Source organism: Cydia fagiglandana, chromosome 15 (genome assembly GCF_963556715.1).
Source record: "Cydia fagiglandana chromosome 15, ilCydFagi1.1, whole genome shotgun sequence".
NCBI lineage: Eukaryota > Metazoa > Arthropoda > Insecta > Lepidoptera > Tortricidae > Cydia > Cydia fagiglandana.
The window spans coordinates 208,050-229,443 of NC_085946.1; positions in this window are offsets into that span (position 1 = coordinate 208,050).

The following is a 21,394-nucleotide window of genomic DNA, read 5'->3' on the forward strand; positions in this document are numbered from 1 at the left end:
TTATGTTAGGTTAGAACTGCGACCCCACACAGAAACGAACGGCTTTCAATGTAGGTTTAGGTTAGGTTAGAACTGCGACCCCACACAGAAACGAACGGCGATCAAAGTCAAATATTACATATTGAAATAATTTTATGCGTAATAAATTTTATTTAATGTAATCCAAAATGAAATAAGAAAACCCGTAAAGAAATACCACGATATAAACTATATACGAAATAACTCGAGTGCCAATTAAAAGTCCCAGATTTAAATTTACTAGTATCAATTCTTCGACGCAATGACTTGTCGATGAAATGAAAATACTGGAAACGTTGTCTTCGAAATAACATTCGATGAAATGTCTGTCGGCAATTCAAGGGTAAACCGTACTTTATACCTACATTAATTTTATGGTAGGTAATCATAGTTGTTTATTTAGTTAAGGTATCATAGTGGTTTTCTGGGTCAAGGTCCGGGTCCGAGTCCGGGTCCGAGTCCGGGTCCGGGTCCGAGTCCGGGTCAGAGTCCGGGTCCGTGTCCGGGTCCGAGACCGGGTCCGAGTCCGGATCCGAGTCCGGTTCCGAGTCCGGGTCCGAATCCAGATCCGAGTCCAGGTCCGGGTCCGAACCGGATCCGGGTCCGATCCGGATCCGGGTATAAGTCCGAGTCCGGGTCCCAGTCTAAGTCAAAATCGAAATTCGTTATCACCAAACGTGTACCATGCGTCATTGAAGAGTCCTGTTCTGGTCATCATCAGCAGTTCCACTTCATCAAATGCGACAGTTTTTAATGTAAATGCTTGATTTTATGATGAAAATACAAAAAAATCTATACGTAAGCCTTTAATATTTGAGGACTCGATTCCTTATGGATCCCATCATCAGAACTCGAGCTTGACAAAAATGTGGCTTAAAAACTTAACTTGCTTAACGAACATAACGAAAAGGAAAAATCACCAAACGTGAACTATGCGTCGTTTAAGAGTTCTGTTCTGATCATCATCAGCAGTTCCACTTCATCAAATGCAAATTAATTTAATGAAAATGCTTGTTTTTCTGATGTAAATACAAAAATCTCTATACGCATGCCTTTAAGATTTGAGGAGTTCCCTTGATTCCTCATGGATCCCATCATCAGAACTCGAGCTTGACAAAAATGTGGCTTAAAATTTAACTTGCTTAACAAACATAACGACGAGGACAAATCGCCAACCGTGAACTATGCGTCGTTGAAGAGTTCTGTTCTGATCATCATCAGCATTTCCACTTCATCAAATGCAACAGTTTTTAATGAAAATGCTTGATTTTCTGATGTAAATACAAAAATCTCTATACGCATGCCTTTAAGATTTGAGGAGTTCCATTGATTCCTCATGGATCCCATAATCAGAACTCGAGCTTGACAAAAATGTGGCTTAAAAATTTAACTTGCTTAACAAACATAACGAAGAGGACAAATCGCCAACCGTGAACTAAGCGTCGTTGAAGAGTTCCGTTCTGATCATCATCAGCAGTTCCACGTCATCAAATGTCACTTTTTTGGATGTATATGCTTGATCCGTTGATAAAAAACCCAAAATCACTATATGTATGCCTTTAAGATTTGAGGAGTTCCCTCGATTCCTCATGGATCCCATCATCAGAACTGGGTTTTGACAAAAACGGGACCAATCTGTATGCATATACATTCAATCAAAAAAAGAATTTTCAAAATCGGTCCAGTAATGACGGAGTTATGGAGTAACAAACATAAAAAAAAAATAAAAAAAAAAATTAAAAAAAACATACAACCGAATTGATAACCTCCTTCTTTGAGATTTGGAAGTCGGTTAAAAAATCATCATCATTATCAACAAAACAATCATCATCATCAGGTCTACTTCATCAAAGTGGTGGTTTTCGGGAGAAAATGCTCGAGTTACTTAAGAATACACCCAAATCACCATGCATGCGCCTTTAAAAATTGAGGAGTTCCCTCAATTCCTCATGGATCCCATCATCAGAACAGAACCAAATTAAAATGGGACCAACTCGGAGGTAGCTCCTTTCAAACAAAAAAAGAATTACTCAAATCGGACTACGGATGTCGGAGTAATCGGTGAACGTACATAGAAAAAAAAATAGCCACAACCGAATACAGAACCTCCTCCTTCTATGAAATGGAAGTCGGTTAAAAAGCATAAAGTAGAAAAGACTAAAAAACGTATTTTTGAATTTATCATAATTACCAATTTTTTTTTTAAGTGTAGCAGTAATCTAAAAACAAAAAATATAGTTGTAAAGCTACACTTATTACGCTTAAGAAAATATTATTTTATAAGTTTATTATACAAAACTATTGATAAATGGGAGATAAATAATTTTTAAGAAAAAAAAACCGACTTCTATGGGGCCCGGTGAAAAATTATGGTAGATGGTGCACTATGTAGAAAAGGAGGTAAAACCAGTACTTTCTAGTAGCATTTCGTTTCCGTAAGGGTCGTAGTTCTAGCCTAACCTAACCCACTTCTCTGATTGCAGTTCGGTTCTGTGAGGATCGTAGTTCGAACCTAATCAAACCCACTTTTCTAGTAGCATTTCGTTTCTGTAAAGCCCGCAGTGCTAACCAAACCTAACCCACTTTTGTTTGGTCTGTGAGGATCGCAGTTCAAACCTAACCTAACCTACTTAACGGCGCATGCCGTGCGGTGTACGGGGGTATGAGCGGGAGGGGTTTGGCATCATCATACTATATACCTACATTTTATGGTAGGTAATCATAGCGGTTTATTTAGTTTAGGTATCATAGTGATTTTCCGGGTCAAGGTCCAGGTCTCTGAGTCCGAGTCCGGGTCTGAGTCTGGGTCCGAGTCCGGGTCCGAGTCCGGGTCCGAGTCCGGGTCCGAGTCCGGGTCAGAGTCCGGGTCCGAGTCCGGGTCCAAGTCCGAGTCCGAGTCCAGGTCCGGTTCCGATCCGGGTACGAGTCCGGGTCCCAGTCCAAGTCAAAATCGAAATTCGAAATCACCAAACGTGTACTATGCGTCGTTGAAGAGTTCTGTTCTGATCATCATCAGCAGTTCCACTTCATCAAATGCGACAGTTTTTAATGTAAATGCTTGATTTTATGATGAAAATACAGAAAATTCTATACGTATGCCTTTAAGATTTGAGGAGTTCCCTCGATTCCTTATGGATCCCATCATCAGAACTCGAGCTTGACAGAAATGTGGCTTAAAAACTAAACTTGCTTAGCAAACATAACGAAGAGGACAAATCGCCAAACGTGAACTATGCGTCGTTGAAGAGTTCCGTTCTGATAATCATCAGCAGTTCCACTCCATCAAATGCGACAGTTTTGAATGAAAATGCTTGATTTTCTGATGAAAATACAAAAACCTCTATACGCATGCCTTTAAAATTTGAGGAGTTCCCTCGATTTCTCATGGATCCCATCATCAGAACCCAAGCTTGACAAAAATGTTGCTTAAAAACTTAACTTGCTTAACAAACATAAGGAAGAGGACAAATCGCCAAAGGTGAACTATGCGTCGTTGAAGAGTTCCGTTCTGATCATCATCAGCAGTTCCATTTCATCAAATGTCACGTTTTTGAATGTATATGCTTGATTTGTTGATAAAAACACAAAAATCACTATATGTATGCCTTTAAGATTTGAGGAGTTCCTTCGATTCTTCATGGATCCCATCATCAGAACTGGATTTTGACAAACACGAGACCAATCTGTATGCATATACATGCAATCAAAAAAAGAATTTTTAAAATCGGTCCAGTAATGACGGAGATATGGAGTAACAAACATAAAAAATAAAAAAAATTAAAAAAATTAAAAAATAACATACAACCGAATTGATAACCTCCTTCTTTGGGATTTGGAAGTCGGTTAAAAATAATATTAAGCGTGGGTCAGAGTGATCTCAATACAAAATATTATTAAGGTGGGAAAGTTACCTAAACTTGTTCTACAATCGTTTATTATTTTTAGTTTTTCATAAATAACTCGTAAACGGTAGCCCACAGCAAAAAAATTTCTTTTACATAAATAATCTGTTTCAGATTTCTTATAAAATAAGTGCTACTTTTTTTCGCTACCATCAATATTTAAAAAAAATATTGAAGGGAGAATATAAATACTTTATAATAGATAGAATAAATAATATCTTCGGCTCCCGGTCTGTATCTGCTCAAGACCAGCTAACAGTCAACTGTGCCAAGTTTCAGCGCATAGTCTCAAAGTGCAAAGTCTCCATACAACGGTGTGCAGTAACAAAGCAGCTAAAGCTCGTAGGAGCCTTATCAGAAAAAGTAATCATTGATTATGTCCAAAATGGAGTTAATTAGAATACCGGTATCTTTGAGAAAGTTACTTGATTTAAGCTCAGGAGTGCAGTTTTGAAATTAACGTAAATTAAAAAAAAAGCTGCCAAGTGCGAGTCGGACTCGCCCGGTAAGGGTTCCGTAGCAGCAAGTAAGATAATAAAGTTGCGGCTTACGATTTATGACGTATTAAAAAAACTACTTGCTAGTTCTCGTTCAAATAAATTTTCGGTGGAAGTTTGCATGATAATGTACATCATGTAATGTATTTTTTTTTGTTTTATCATTCTCTTATTTTAGAAGTTACGGGGGGGGGGGGGGGGACACACACACATTTTACCACTTTGCATGGAAGTGTCTCTCGCGCAAACTATTCAGTTTAGAAAAAGTTGATATTAGAAACCTCAATATCATTTTTGAAGACCTATCCATAGATACCCCACACGTATGGGTTTGATAAAAAAAAATACAGTTTCAGCTGTAAGTATGGGGTACCCCCAAAATTTATTGTTTTTATTTTTCTATTTTTGTGTGAAAATCTTAACGCGGTTCACAGAATACATCTAGTAGAAGTTTCAACAGTATAGTTCTTATAGTTTCGGAAAAAAGTGGCCTGTGACATACGGACGGACAGACAGAGACAGACAGACATGACGAATCCATAAGGGTTCCGTTTTTTGCCATTTGGCTACGGAACTCCAAAAACACGGTATATGCATATCAGTGGCGGCGCGTCAAACATATCCATAGGCAAGCCGGGGCTAATTTGGCTTACATATTTCCTTCACAACTCTGCTCAAATGTCCAAAAACAGGCAAGCCGGTGGAAATCGGCTTTTATGGACGCGCCGCCACTGATGCATATGTACCTACAATCCTACATATAGGTATAGTTCGTAGGTTCGTAACTGAGCCCGAGCTAATCCTATTGTCGATTGTTAAGTAAAACCGCTCGTGCCACATGCCACCACCACCTGCATAAAAACCTGCGTACTTCGGTTACCGAGTGCCGGCGAGTCGAACGCTACAGAACCAGTCTAAAATGTGTCATCGAGATGCGTAACAAAGGCGCGTTATCGGAGAGCGCAACTACACTGGTTTTTTGAGCGTTGGACTAGCCTGCGCTCAGGTGCCAAATAGAATAAGGATGACCCTTTTTTGCAGGTAAGTAGCACGTGCGGTTTTACTTAACAATAGACAATAGGATTAGCCGCCGGGCTCAGTTACGAATCTACGAACTATAACCCAAATAGGAGCGCCGCGCACAAGAGACCTCGCCCGTTCAGAGGGTTACTTACTTAAATGACAATTTAATTTTGGTCGATTTGTAAACCTTGTTGCAAAGATATTTACGGGGTTGGTCTGTGTAACGATATAGGGTCCAACAAAGGTAAGGGGTCGGCAAGCTGCTGCGGCTTGCTAACCATAAGGAACTATATACCAAGTGGTTCGTGTAAATATTACACTCGGCGCTGGCTAGCCAGTTCCTTTGCTTGAACTTGGCTTGATACGCTGCCGCGTGTCTAGATAACTCCGGCGTTTCACGTCACTTAGAATATTATAAGTTATAATTTATAACTTATAACCACTACTTACACTTTTTTTCATTATACTACGTCGATGGCAAACAAGCATACGGCTCGCTGGTGGAATTAAAATTTATAGGATAGGTACTTTCACGTTGACTTACTTAGAACTATGCAAGGCAAGTACCTAATATCGTCTTACACTACGAGAACAGGGCAAAATCTAAAAACTACATTAAAAAAAATTTACATAAGTTAAATTTGTACGGAACCCTAGACGGGCGAGTCCGACTCACGCGTGTCCGGTTTTTTCTTCATAGTTTGCCAATTGGGACCAATTCAAAAATTGACCATTTTCTTTTTACTCGATTAGGGGTTGTGCACAAATCACGCGAGGTATTTTTGGCTACTTTTTGACCCCCCCTCCCCTTGGTGATATTTGGTGAGGTTTTTGGCTACCCCCCCTCCCCCCACGCAACCTCACGTGTATTTTTTTGAATTTTTTTCATTCGACCTAATTTTAAGATAAATAGTGTTGTATTTAGAAAATATTGTTTATTTTTCTATTTTCGTTAAATACATTCGCTATTTTGAAGTCCAGAGTGAAGATTTATGTTCAACGAAACCGAGAAAAGGTATTTACTCATGTGGTTGGTTTTTTTTCTTACTTTCGTTTACTGTAGAAAAATACACGTGAGGTTTCATTATACCCCCCCTCCCCCAACGTGATCTATCGTGAGTTTTTCGTGACCCTCCCTCCCCCCATCAAACCTCGCGTGATTTGTGCACGACCCCTTAGATATAAATTTGTTGAGAATAAAAAAATAAACTAATGTTCAATGATCGCATTTCTCTGACTGCATAGTTGTACCGTCGCGGGACGCCGCCTGAATTCAAAAGTGAAGAAGAACGAATCGCGTGGGAGAAACAACAAGATGAACTAGAAGAAAAATCTAGAGCTAGATCAGGATCTAGACGGAGAATGAAGAGCTCCTTAAATATTGACAACGAGGTGGACGGGTACGATAGGCGTAGGGCGAGTGGTCGTGATGACAGACCAGGGGGTCCGCGCAGGTCAGGAGCGGGCCACGATCAATATGACGATGAACGCGGGGCTCGAGCCAAACCAGGCGGCAGGGGACGAGCAGATAGTGATAGAACCAGCCGAAGAGGTAGACATGGGGAGGACGAGAGACGACGATACGACGAGGAAAGTGGTATTGCTGGGTTTGAAGGTAGAGATGAAGGTGGTCGACGACGTAGCAGAGGTGGGAGGTACAGCGATGAAGATGAAGGGGGAAGAGGGGGTAGAGGTAGATCAGTGGGGCGTGGCGGCAGGGATAGGGACGCGGAAGACGATGAAGGGGGCAGAGGTAGATCACAAAGACGTGGCGGCAGGGATAAGGACGAGGAGGGCGATGAAGGGGGTAGAGGTAGATCACAAAGACGTGGCGGCAGGGATAAGGACGAGGAGGGCGATGAAAGGAGTAGAGGTAGATATCGGGGGCGTGCTGGTAGGGACGGGGACGAAGACGATGAAGGGGTTAGAAGTAGATCACGGGGGCGTGGCGGTAGGGACGGAGACGAGGAGGGCTATGAAGGGGGTAGACATAAATCGCGAGGACGTGGCGGCAGGGATAGTGACGCGGAAGACGCTGAAGGGGGTAGAGGTAGATTGAAGGGGCGTGGCAGTAGGCATGGGGATGAGGAGGGTGGTGAAGGCGGTAGAGGTAAATTAAAGGCGCGTGGCGGTAGGGATGGGGACGAGGAGGGCGATGAAGGAGGTAGAGGTAAATTACGAGGACGCGGTAGCAGGGGTAGGGACGCGGAAGACGATGAAGAGGGTGGACATAAATCGCGAGGACGTGGCGGCAGGGATAGGGACGCGGAATACGATGAAGAGGGTAGAGGTAGATCGCGAGTACGTGGCAGTAGGGATGGGGACGAGGAAGACGCTGAAGGGGGTAGAGGTAGATTGAAGGGGCGTGGCAGTAGGGATGGGGATGAAGAGGGTGGTAAAGGCGGTAGAGGTAAATTAAAGGCACGTGGCGGTAGGGATGGGGACGAGGAGGGCGATGAAGGAGGTAGAGGTAAATTACGAGGACGCGGTAGCAGGGGTAGGGACGCGGAAGACGATGAAGAGGGTGGACATAAATCGCGAGGACGTGGCGGCAGGGATAGGGACGCGGAATACGATGAAGAGGGTAGAGGTAGATCGCGAGGACGTGGCGGTAGGGATAGGGACGAGGAAGACGATGAAGAGGGTAGAGGTAGATCGCGAGGACGTGGCGGTAGGGATAGGGACGAGGAAGACGATGAAGAGGGTAGAGGTAGATCGCGAGGACGTGGCGGTAGGGATAGGGACGAGGAAGACGATGAAGAGGGTAGAGGTAGATCGCGAGGACGTGGCGGTAGGGATAGGGACGAGGAAGACGATGAAGAGGTTAGAGGTAGATCGCGAGGACGTGGCGGTAGGGATAGGGACGAGGAAGACGATGAAGAGGTTAGAGGTAGATCGCGAGGACGTGGCGGTAGGGATAGGGACGAGGACGACGATGAAGAGGGTAGAGGTAGATCGCGAGGACGTGGCGGTAGGGATGGGTACGAGGAGGAAGGCGATGAAGAGGGTAGAAGAGGATCAAGAAGACGTGGCGGTAGGGATTGGGATGGGGAAGATGATGAACGGGATCGAGGTAGATCAAGAGCACGTGGCGATAAAGATAGGGACGGGGACGGGGGAAAGGATAGGACAGGAAAACGAGGTGGAGAAGACGAAAGAAGCTCTGAAGGGGAAGAGAGAGGGAGACGGGATAGAGAACGAGACGGACGGAGGATAGATGGCGAACGAGATGGAAGAGGTAGAGATGATGCTGCGGAACGCGGAGCCAAGCAGGGAATTGGAGTACGTGGTGAGCAAATTTTTTTTAACAGTTCTTTTTTTTTAAACTGAGTATATGTTTACGTACTTATCTTTATTTCAACAGAAATCCAAGGACCTGAAAATGAAAAACTGCTTGTGGGTAAGATTTTGTATGTACGTCATATATATATATATATATATATATATATATATATATATATATATATATAACTTGTAACTGTTTCGTTCTAAATATATTATTTCTTCAAGGAGACAGAACAGGACGTGACACAAGAAATGCTTGTTGTGTTATGTTAAGTAATAATGAGTTAATGAGTGAATGATGTTAGCTATTTTTTCCATTCCAGTTGAAAAAGGACCAACTACTATTGGATCTAGGCGCGATCGAGGTAACAAAATGTTATGATACACATTATATTGCTCGCCTTTATCATTGTTCTTTAGAAGACTCAGTTTCTCCTAAAGATATTCCATATGAGCCCGAACGCGATGTGATTGGTTTTTGACGAGGTATTCCTTTGGTCACTTTCCGATTGTATAATCAGATCAACACCATGTTAACATAATTATCTACTAATTCATTAATTCCTGCACGAATTTTGCTTTAATCACACACCGACATGTGGTTCAAACTCAACTAACAAAAGTTGAATCAATAACGACAATAATACAAACACAAAAGTCAGTGTAAATGTGCACCGATTTTGCAACGATTGTGTATCATTGAAGTCGAGTTTTATGGCGGCAATTTTAGTCTACTGTTGCTTACCAAATCGAAGCAGAATTAGCACTGACTCCGCTTATCATTGGTAACAGAGAGCATCGCCGTGGTGACGCAGTCGCAGTTTCAGTTGCTCGAAGCGCAAGTGGAGGAGCTGATGCGAACCGCGGGGCCGCTGCCGGAGCTCGCCATGCCTGACAACAAGCAGTTACGCCGGGACCTGGCCGCTGGCGCCTCTCTCACCGACGCCATGCAGGCCATGCAGGTATACATCCTCGTCGCAGTGACACAGTTCCAGCTACTTGATGCGCTGGAGCTGCAGCTTACCATGCCTGACATAGTGTTTAGATTAGCTACCCACAATGAACAGTTACGACTGGGTAAGCGCCTCGCTCACCGACGCCATACAGGCTATGCAGGTTGTGACGTTTAGACGTCGCATGCAGTAAGATCTAGGTAGGTTAGAAAGAAATTTAAAAGCAAGTTCGTTAATGTCGTGAGTTCTAAACTGAGCTGAGACACACAGAATAACACTTGCGAAACAAATCCATAGTTTACTTATAAAATCCTTAATTTACTTCCCTGCACTTAATAGTAGCGCGCAGCACTGGTAGAGTGGCCAGCTTCAGTGTTCCGGATCCGGGACCAGCATAATATGTCCGATTTCACTGCTACAAGATTGTGCTCAAAGAATCGCGTGGGTTCTGTTCGGGGCGATTTACTCACAGATATATTTTCAAGTCAATTGTCAATGTATTTACTGTGCTTTCATTACAGGTGTCAGCTCGCGTGCAAGCCGCGGAGCAGGCCATCATGAAGCTGGGTGGGTTGCTGACGCATCTCGCTGTCAGCGGGGCGCTACCGCCCGACGCTGCCGGTGCTGTCATGGCGGGTGGCTGGGCAGACGAAGACGAGGTAGTTACCCAGAGTGTTAGCTGATAATGAGTAAACCGGTTACGAAGTTTACGAAGATATAAAATCTACCGATGCGCTATTAATGGCCGATACAGAAGGACTGAGTGGTTTAGCATCGAGAAGGGTGTTAGGCAGGGATGTGTAGCGTCACCGTGGCTGTTTAATCTGTTCATGGATAGTAGTTTGCATGATTTGTTTGAGAAATGATGAAGGTGGGCTGAGAACGGAGAATGAGTGGGCTATCCGTCAAATGTCTTCTTTACGCTGCGGATCTGGTACCTATTGCTAGCGTCATCGGCTACACATACAGGTACAGATATTTGTTCCTGAGTCATGGGTGTTTTCTATGTATTTAAGTATTTGTATATTATATATATCGTTGTCTGAGTACCCACAACACAAGCCTTCTTGAGCTTACTGTGGGACTTAGTCAATCTGTGTAAGAATGTCCTATAATATTTCTGGGCCTCCAGTGTAAAAGGGTTAAACTCGAGTTTGTCCAAATTACAAATTTTGCCAGTACAAGGTTTATTACATGAAACTACATCTTTTGTGCTGACACCCACGGCCCTACGACTTCTAATTGCTGAGATATCGATTGTGCAAAAGGGTTTAAGTTTGCCAAAAATCTTAACCATTATGTTCAAAACGATTTATTTTTATATAATCTCGTTTAAAAAATTGGTACTTAAGAATCGTGTTACGAACGATAGTTAAAGTAAAGTTTAATCTTAATGAATAAACTACATTTCAAGAAACATTCGGTGTAAAGAAATCAAAATTCACTTAGATCTATTTCAACTACCGAGTCTAGTTCGTGAATGACGGTAAAACATAAGATTTTTTATTATTCACAAACATTTTTTAAGACGTCATGATGTGTAAAGGGGTATAAATAATTTACTTTGACCGTTTTTCACCATCTAGTTTCGCTAAATTGAGTTAATGATTATATTGATTATGGTTAATGTTCACTTAGATTCCTTTCCATATAATTTTTTTTTGTTGGTCAATGTTGTGCAAAACGGTGGAAGTCAAATATCAAAAAGAAAGTCCTTTAGAAGAAAAGACATCTAAAAGGCTGATTATGAAATAATTGTGCAACAAAAACAAAAAATAAAAAAACAAAGATGGGGAAGTAAGACAAACAAGTACAACTGCAATGCCCTGTTGTCAGTACAACACTACTACAGTACAACAGTACAACATTACTCTGTTCAGTAACCATTCACAATTTCAACAGAGTAATTAAATATATTAAGTCACTCTTTAATTACATTAATATTATTCTCTTTGGTTTGTTTTTTGTACCATCAATCTAAAAAAAATGCAATATTTAGTTCCCAGAATGGTTTCTTTACACAACACAAAAGTTCAAAAAGATTTTAGCAACACTAGAGAAAGTGCAGTTTAACCTTTTCACACATTCATTATTTTTGTGAAAAGGGATATAAGTTGTTTTTGAAAGCCAATATTTCCGTTACTTTCACATAAGTCAGGTTAATTTAAATGACAAGTTATAATTCATGACTTAAACTATCTAAACTAAAAACAAAAACCTATTTTTTTTAGAAACAATGCAGAGAAAACACGGTTTGAAACGTTTTTCGGCCATACTGAAAAATTTAATTTTTTGAGTTTAACCCTTTTACACTGGAGGCACAGATTTATTTCTGTGGCCCTAGTGAAAAAGGGTACAAGTCTCACGCAGCCTAGGAGTAAAAGGGCACAGGTGTTACTTGGAACTTATACCCATTTAAAACCGCGCTGCCCGAGACTTATACCTTTTTTCACTAGGGACAGAGATTTATTTATTATTTATTTATTTATTTTATCGGCTGATGAGTTGCAGGAGATGGTAACTGGAATGCGTGGGTCTTTTGAAATAAATGTAAACAAGACGAAAGTAATGGTATTTTAAAAGGAAGAAAATATGACAAACTGTGAAATTTTTATTGGTCTAGAAAGAGTGGAACAAGTGAAAGAATTTGTGCATCTGGGCACTCTGTTCACTAGGGACGGTAAAGATGATAAAGATATTGAAAGGAAAGTGAATGCTGGAAATAGTGTGAATGGGGCACTTAACGCTTTTATGAGCAGCCAGGTGTCGCAAAAAGCACGGTTGGCTGTTCATAAAGGGGTGTTGGTGCCTACACTTATGTATGGTAGCGAAAGTTGGGTATGGAAGAAGAGGCATCAGAGCCAAGTGAATGCAGTGGAAATGAGAGCGTTGAGAAGTGTGTGTGGTGTGAGATTGCAAGATAGAATTAGGAACAGTGTGATAAGGGAAAAATGTAGACTGAATGTAGATGTAGTGACAAAAATTGAGAAAGGTGTGTTGAGATGTCACGTGGAAAGAATGAGTGAAAGAAGCTAACAATGAGAGTGTATAAGGGAGAAGTGGAAGTTGGAGTTGGAAGGGGTAGACCTTGGCGGACTTTCTCTGATCAGATTGGGGAAATCCTGAAGAAAGGCCAGGTCAAGAGCACCCTAAACCGGCGAGCGTGTATGAGGAATGTTATGAAAACGAAGGAAGCGAAAGAGGTATGCCATGATCGTAGCAAGTGGAAATCCGTGGTTGCTGCCTACACCTCCGGGAAATAGGCGTGATTATATGTATGTATAGTAACAGCACCAGTCATGTGACATCTAAGAGGAAATTTGGAGTATTTGTGATATTTCCCTAATACATGTAAATGGTCTACCGCTTAGCGTGTTAAAAGATGAATGTCCTATCCGTCTTTCATGTTTCAGGCATGTTGTATCAAAGATACTGCAATGATTTTCCACATACTTAACAAATTAAAACTATGCTTTTTTTCTCCAGTCATGGACACCAAAGCTCCAGTAATGGGCCCCCTATAATGGACATTGCTCTATCAGTATAAAATATTGAAATAGGTCATCAGATCAGGTCCATGTCATCATAATATTGCATTATCATCCGATTTGCATATTTAATTACGAATACAAAATTTCAACTCAATCGGAAATCGAAAAGTGGCTCAAATTCAGCTACCAAGATTTGACCCACACTAACTAACAGGGCAAGTTAAATGAAAGTTTGGAAAAACGATATTAATTTATCCGAAGTCCGAGCATACCTCCTGGTTGACATATTTCGTAACTACATAGTACTTCTGTATTGTTAAAACATGAAATTATGACATGGCAAGCATCATTATGTAAATTGTCCCATCATAGGAGGTATGCAGTTTTACAGCTCCTATAATGGGATTGGGCCAAATACCACTATTTTTTTACATTTGTGGAGTCACAATATAGTGTGTCGTATACCTTATCTCATGGTAAATTCTAGTTTTCATCAAGTATTAATTAATTAAAATTTAATAAATTAACTCACCTCTTTTAGCGAAGTTGTTAAGAATTCGTAGTGGTATTTTTTTTTCAGTGACACGACAACTTTTGGGTTGACGCCAATTTCTTAAAAAGCAACCAAATTTAATAAAAATTCAAACTGAAAACAGCTCTAGGACTCTTATTTATGATAATATACAGTCTGTTCGGGAGGTAGACAAACTTACAGACCAAATCGTATCAATTGATATTGAAGAAATTATATTCCAGGTGCTGATAAAATCAACAAATTTGGGCACGCCGCCGTACCAGTCGGTTCGCGTCGGCCCCTCGGGCAAAGATGTGCCTGGCCACGGACAGGTATCCATCTACCTACCTCCTACTGTAAACATGTAGGTGTGCTTCTAATATTAAATATGTCGTCGTCCACGGGGAGACGTAGCCATCGAGCGACTTGTAGTGCAAGGCAAAACCGATGGCATGAAGGCAGATCACCTATGGATAGATATTGTAAAGCTGCAATAGATAGACCTCTACACGCAAGCATAAGGAAGAGGCTACCATAGAGGGATGGAGGCTATTTTAAAGCTTGACTAGCACCTAAAATGATGGCCACAACTATTCTGTCAATAGTGAAAACGATGAAGAGGAAGAAGAAGAATATCCATAATCATAATAATTTATTTATTTACAGACTACAGCGGTCCACATATAATATTAAACACAATACAAATTATATTACAAATGTCAGTTTTTAATATGGATGATTGTATAACAAGCACAAACGGCTAAAAGCAATGGCTCACAGAAAGTTTAATCGCCGTAAGTTGAAATCACCGAAGACCCAACGGAGGGGTGGAGTGGATACACTATATGAAATCTGCTCCCCCTGCTGGCGACGCCCTCGACGTAGCGTAGGATACTTTTTGTCTCAGAATTGTCCCCTAATAATAATATTTTCAGGCCGACGTAACGTAGGACACTGTTTGTCCCGGATTGTCCCCTAATAATATTTCTAGGCCGGGAAGACGCCGCCAGGAGCGACGGGGGCTCCGTCGAAGGACGACGCGCCCGCTGCCGGCAAGTTCGTCACTAAACCGGAGATGGGGTGAGTCAAAAAAATCGTTAATTAAGTGTAGTAGTATGGATATCGAAAACTTTAAATACTTAGGTGTAAATTATTTTCCTCTAAAACGTCAAAAAGATTGGTTGAGTTCTATCAAAAGTTTTAAATACCTTCGATACTTTGTTTTTAATGAAAACGTTAAACAAACTAAGCATCTCTCTTACAGCTTGGCGCTGACGAAGTTTCGTGATGAAGTGACAAAGTCACTGCAAGGACAAATCGACAAAGCTGCCACATCTGCCGAGAATGCCGTGAGAACGGCTAAGACCCTCGGTAAGTATCCATAAGCTCCAATCCGAATTGGAGCCAGCACACCCTGCCTTGTGCGAATAGAGAATATTAGGCAAAGCTCTGCGTAGGTGGCACCTTTAGCACATACAGTAAACAAACCTCATTAACATCATCAATGACACATCACACGTCACGTCAATCACATGGCCTACCGCGAAACACGACAAATCGAAAGTTCGGTTTCTGCCTCTCTATCACTCTTGCCTATTTGCTCGATAGAGAGGCAGATAAAGAAATCCCGATTTTCACGTTTCGCGGCAGGCCACCTGTATACAAACCGCCTTGGTGCATCAAAGTCTCAGTGAAAACTTGTCAAAAAACTGTTTAAGGCCTAGTATGTATAAGTTACTCTACTATGGTTTACTAAACAAATTAGTGCTGCAGTCTGGCGGCAGATCATTGCAGTATTATTCCTCCCAGTTTTCTATGGCGCGTTGATTTTTCTCGACCTGGTCACCACAAACCGTAAAAGATATAAGGCAATTCATAACTGTCACGTACTCTCCACTCCTTTTTCATATTTTTTATCTGTCGGTGTCCGCACTAAAAGGAGATTTACTCCGACAGGCGAGAAGGTGGATGAGCTCCTGAAGATGGACGTGCAGCTGACAACGCTGCACTCCATGGTCGAGGACTACACCGAGCAGCTGATCGGCTTCGACGCCGGTCTCACCACCCAGGTGACCATTATACTAATAGTTTACTCCGAAAAGACGAAGGGACTCCTGAAGATGGACTCGCGGCTGGCCACGTTGCACTCCACGGTTGCGGGCTACACCGAGCAGCTGAACAGCTTCCAAGCTGGTTTCACCACCCAGGTGATCATTACAGTTACGTTTAGGCATTGTAACAATTATATGATTGATAGGACTTATATGACATCCCTCATAACTTACTTATTAAATATCTGGGAGCTAATAGAATAACTATTTTTTATTCGTAGTTCATTCATTGATATCTTTTAGCTAGCTTTTCGGTGAAGGAAAATATCGTGAGGAATCCTGCATACATCTGCGAAGAAACTCAAAGGTGTATGTGAAGTCCCCAAGTATTGGGCTAGCGTAGGGACTATTACCCAAGCCGTCTCGCGTATGAGAGGAGGCCTGTGCCCAGCAGTGGGGCATATATGTATGGCTGAATTACCATGGTTCTTACAAGTATTAATAAGCCTCGTTAAAAGGCATCACACAGTCCACGCACTGCACAATGATTTAGGGTAAGACCACCAGTGAATGAACTCTTAAGCAATTATCCAAGTTTGAAAAATCATTGCTCAGCATTCATTAATAATTGGAATAATTAACTGCAATTTAATAAATCCTCATTTAATAAATAAAAAAAGTCATTTCTGCGATTTTTAATTACTTTCATAGTTTTTGAGTTATACCAGAATTTACCAAAAACTACCCAAAAACCTAATGAATGTAAAAACTAGTGAATGAACTCCAAAAAACCCAGTGAATGAACATTATTTAACTCTTTTTAATTAGAATAATAAAAGCATTTTTATCACAAATACCGTTTCCGGCTCTATTTTAATAGGTATAGCGATAGCGTTTATATCTTTTTATCCCTCCATATTGACTTCGAATCGATTAGAATGTAATAAAATGATGGTTATTCACCAATAACATAGAAACCCGTTACATATTAAAAGGAAAAAATAAAATCAACCATTAAAACAAGAACCAACGTGCATATTTTGATGAAAAGGGGTCATGCTCACCAAATAATGCTTAAAATAATAAACTTGCCACTGCATTGTTCGTGGTTACACTGTTCATACATAGAATTAGTAGAAATCCAATAAATGAACAAGCCAAATTTTGTATTGTTCATACATAGGCATGACAAATCTAGTAAATGGACTATAGAAATTTGGTTTGTTCCAATACTGGCTAAATGAATCAGAATCGTTTTCTATGCAGGATCACAAAAAAAAAGCATTTACTGGTTTCAGAACATTTGATGAGCTAGTAATGGAACTATAAAAAATAAAGACTTATTCGCATAATACGCCGACAAAGTGTACATAAATAGAAGGTTCAACTCTTAATCTAACCAAATAACTAAACTTTGTACTGGTAAAGATTAAATAAGCACTTCATATGTTGCTCCAAACGTACACTGTTCTTATCTGGGATCTAATATTTCCATACAAAACTTCAAATCCAGAAATACGTAAAGTTCAAACGCCAGTCACATCCTAACTGGTCGAAAATAAATTTATTACGCGTTGTCATTAAATAGAGTTGTTAAAAAGAAGAAAAAAAAATAAGACAAGTGGAAGAAATTGCTATATTTCTTATTTTAGACGAAAAACGTGATTTTGTTCGTTTACTGGGGCGTGTTCATTCACTGGAGGGTTTACCCTATATAGATAAAGTTTATTTGACTGTTGCATTAACACTGTTAACAAGGGTGGTGATAAGATGTGAACGTGATTGTTGTGTGCAGATGGCAAGTTTCAAGGAGCAGATGGCGCATATCCGCGCCGAGCTGCAGGCGGGGCTGCAGCAGCTGGAGATCAGCAACAGTAACCCCGAGACTGCTGGTAATGAACCCTCTACTCGTATTATCGAGCACCTTCCTCCCCTTTGAGGTGATAAAAGTACCTCCTTGCAGAGAGCCGTGACGCATGACAAAATGTAAAAATGCTATTTGATAGTTTTCTGTATTTTACTATTATACTAAATTATGCTTTCCATAAGTTTTTTTCGTAAATACAAATGAAAAAACTAAATACAATACATACAGTATGTATCAGAACAAAAGGCAAAGAAAGAGGTCGACCTATTCATGTTTAGGTCATACTGAGCAACTTTTACTATGGGATCAACCCCGAAAACGCGGAAAAATAATTGGATGTTTCATACATTTTGCTGGTTCTGATGTTAAAATTTCCTATGGGAGAGTCAATTTTTTCAATCAAATAAATAAGATGACATGACGAAGTACCTTGATGCCAAAATTTTTAAAAAATATTAATAATATCGTCGCATAATATATCTACGTAAGTTGTTAAATAAAATATAGGTACTACATAGGGTAATTCGCCAGTAACTGGCCGCCCTAAACTACAAATGAATTCTATTCACCTATAAACATAATTCATTTTAGTATAAGGTTTCAATAACTGGCTAGCTTTCAATAACTGCATGGCCATCACCTTATACTAAAATGAATTCTATTTATAGGTGAATATTAGAATTCATTTTTAGTTCAGGGCGGCCAGTGACTAACAGTGGCCAATTACTGGCGAATTACCTAATAGTCAATCTTATTTTTATTTTAAAATTGAATGGATATAAAAAATAGATGCCTACTACTACCTATATAACGTAGGCACAGCCTTAGTTGCTAAAGTATTTGGAACTGCACATTACAAATACTAGGTACCAAATACTAAGTACAAAATACTCTATTCTGACAATTCGAAAGTTGATTTGTGGACGTTACCAAATGACATGCCCGCAAAATGCCCGCTGGAGTGCGACGCACACGAGTGTATTTTATTTGCGGATGATACGACAGTCATTATCAAAGGAAAGGAACCAGAGGAACTGCAAAATGAAGTTAACTATGAATAAAGTAATAGACTGGCTAGAGAAAAATTACTTAATGGCTCCTCTACACGATGGGCCAACGCCGGCCACTCCAAAGGACGCAGCCATGCAGTAGAATGTGATAGCAATATCACTTGCTCGTTCTAACGCATAAATGCGTCCCTTGGATTGGCCGGCGTTGGCCCATCGTGTAGAGGAGCCATAAAAGACAACCTCTCTCGTACACATGTTTCTTGGTACCGGCAGCGGTGATGGAGTTGAACGGGCGTTTCGAGGACCTGGTGAGAGGGCTGGACGAGACCCTGCTGCAGCACACGGCGCTCTCCAACATGCAGCACCAGCTCACTCTGGAGCTGAAGGTGAGTCGACAGGGCTACGTGTGGCCCAGGGACCTCCCGGCTGTCAATAGTCAAACGACAAACAAGAGAAGACAGAGTATTCGCAAATTTATTTATTAGTCTATATATTAGTAAACATCAAAATGCATTGCTCCTGTGCGCGAGCTAAGGCCGCTGCAGGGGACCATCTAGTGCGTCGACTTCTATTCGAAGGGTGTAGTGTTTCGGAGGTTCCGGGACAAATTGCCGACAGAAGACCAAACGATTTAACGGAGAAACGCCGTTTTGTCGCCAAAATAGTGTTTAAATTAAGCTTATGAAATATGTTAGCCTCTGTTGTCTGAAAATAAGTGATTTTTGATTTGATTTAATATATATTTTTCACCTCAGCAGCTCGAACAAGGGTACTTTGCTTCTTAAAAACAGTGAGCAAAATGCGATTTTGCTCACTGAGTGAGACAAAATGTCATTCAAGTGACCTATATAGTCAAATGTCATTTTTAACATGCGGGGTCTAATACAAGTTCGATATACTTGGGTTCTATTATCTCTGTCCCTCTAGGTATGTTCTCACTGCTTAGGGTGAAAAATTTTGTGTACTACACGAGATCAAAGTTATTTACATCTCGTGCGCTTTTGAATCCCTTACTACGCTCAAGATTCTAAATTAGATTCACTCGCTACGCTCGTGAATCTATTATAGAATCTTTCGCTTGCACGGGACTCAAAATAAGCACTCGAAGAAATATCAAACTTTGATCTCTTGTTGTACAAATAACTATTGTTTGCAGTCGTTGGTGGAGGGCGTCGAGATGCTGCGGGAACAGAAGGCCGACCGCGACGAACTGCTCGACATTCTGCGAGACAAGGTGTGCTCCATGTGTTTTATATACTTTCCTAAAAAAGTGTTCGTCCAGAAAAATCCCCGCGGGGCTTTGTAGTTAAAGGCAACTTTTGGATTTAGGGTCCAAGAGATGGTAGCGGTTTCTGTCTCACCTAGAGCGATCACTTAGTAACTTTAAAACTAAATGATACTTTTCCTTGAAAATACATATGTACCTACTTGAAAATATTTGTCTATGCTCTATATAAGTAACGTCTTCTTTTCTTTTCCTCCTTCACGTCTTTCTTCAACCTGCAAAGAGATCAATAAAGATCGGCTGCTGTCTGCTGTCGTATTTTGCTGGCAAATTTTTTAAGTTTTTCGGTTTCGTTAGGCGGACGTCAACATGTTGGAAGGGCTGGTGCGACAGGAGGAGTTCGAAAGAGCGCAAGCGCATCTGGAGCAGCGGGTGGATCAGTGCAACGATAAGTTTAAGAGGCAGGACGAAGTCTGGATGGTGAGTTCACAAGGAATTACAGGATTACAAATATCAAGTTCAGTCTTTAAAAATCTCCAGCAATTAACTTTGTCATTGGGTAGGCGCCAGGCTCGAACTTCTTTCATTAACCTCTGAAGTGGTTAAATAATCAAAGCCAACGTACGTCTTATCATAGGTGTCTGGTTACTAAGTGCGATTCCAGCACCATCGTTGTGAACGATGGGTAATGGAATATACTCAAGCAGATGTGAATGTTTGTGCGTTAATTTGACGCGAATAATATATATTGCGTGTATCATATTATAGGACGCAATGAGGGACCTTCGCGAGCTGATGGACACGAAAGCTCAGCTAACGGAGCTGTTGAAGCTCCGGGACGAGGCGACGGCGCAGCTCCAGTCCATCGACGAGAGAATCAACCGACTCGCCCTCATACTTGGAGAACCCAAGGTATACTTGTCATGTAGACCTCCGTGAACGATACAATATACTGTACTGGTAATTGGATACAAAAGCGCATCTGATTTCCTATATATATATATATAGGTAGATACTAAGAGAATCTGACAAAACAATAAGAATCCGGCGAAACAAGAATCCCGCAAATCTAGAAATAACCCTTTCTGGCAATTAAAACCAAAACAACGGACTCAATTACCTTGATATTATTATTTCAACTTTGAAATAATTAATTAATTATATTTGCCGTTGTACATGTTACGGCGAGTAAAATCGCCGAATTTCCATTTGACCGAACGCGTTTTTTCAAGAACAGGTAATTAGGGTTCCGTACCCAAAGGGTAAAACGGGACCCTATTACTAAGACTTCGCTGTCCGTCCGTCCGTCCGTCCGTCTGTCACCAGGCTGTATCTCACGAACCGTGATAGCTAGACAGTTGAAATTTTCACAGATGATGTATTTCTGTTGCCGCTATAACAACAAATACTAAAAACAGAATAAAATAAAGATTTAAATGGGGCTCCCATACAACAAACGTGATTTTTGACCAAAGTTAAGCAACGTCGGGAGTGGTCAGTACTTGGACCGTTTTTTTTTGTTTTAAATTGCATTGTGGTACGGAATCCTTCGTGCGCG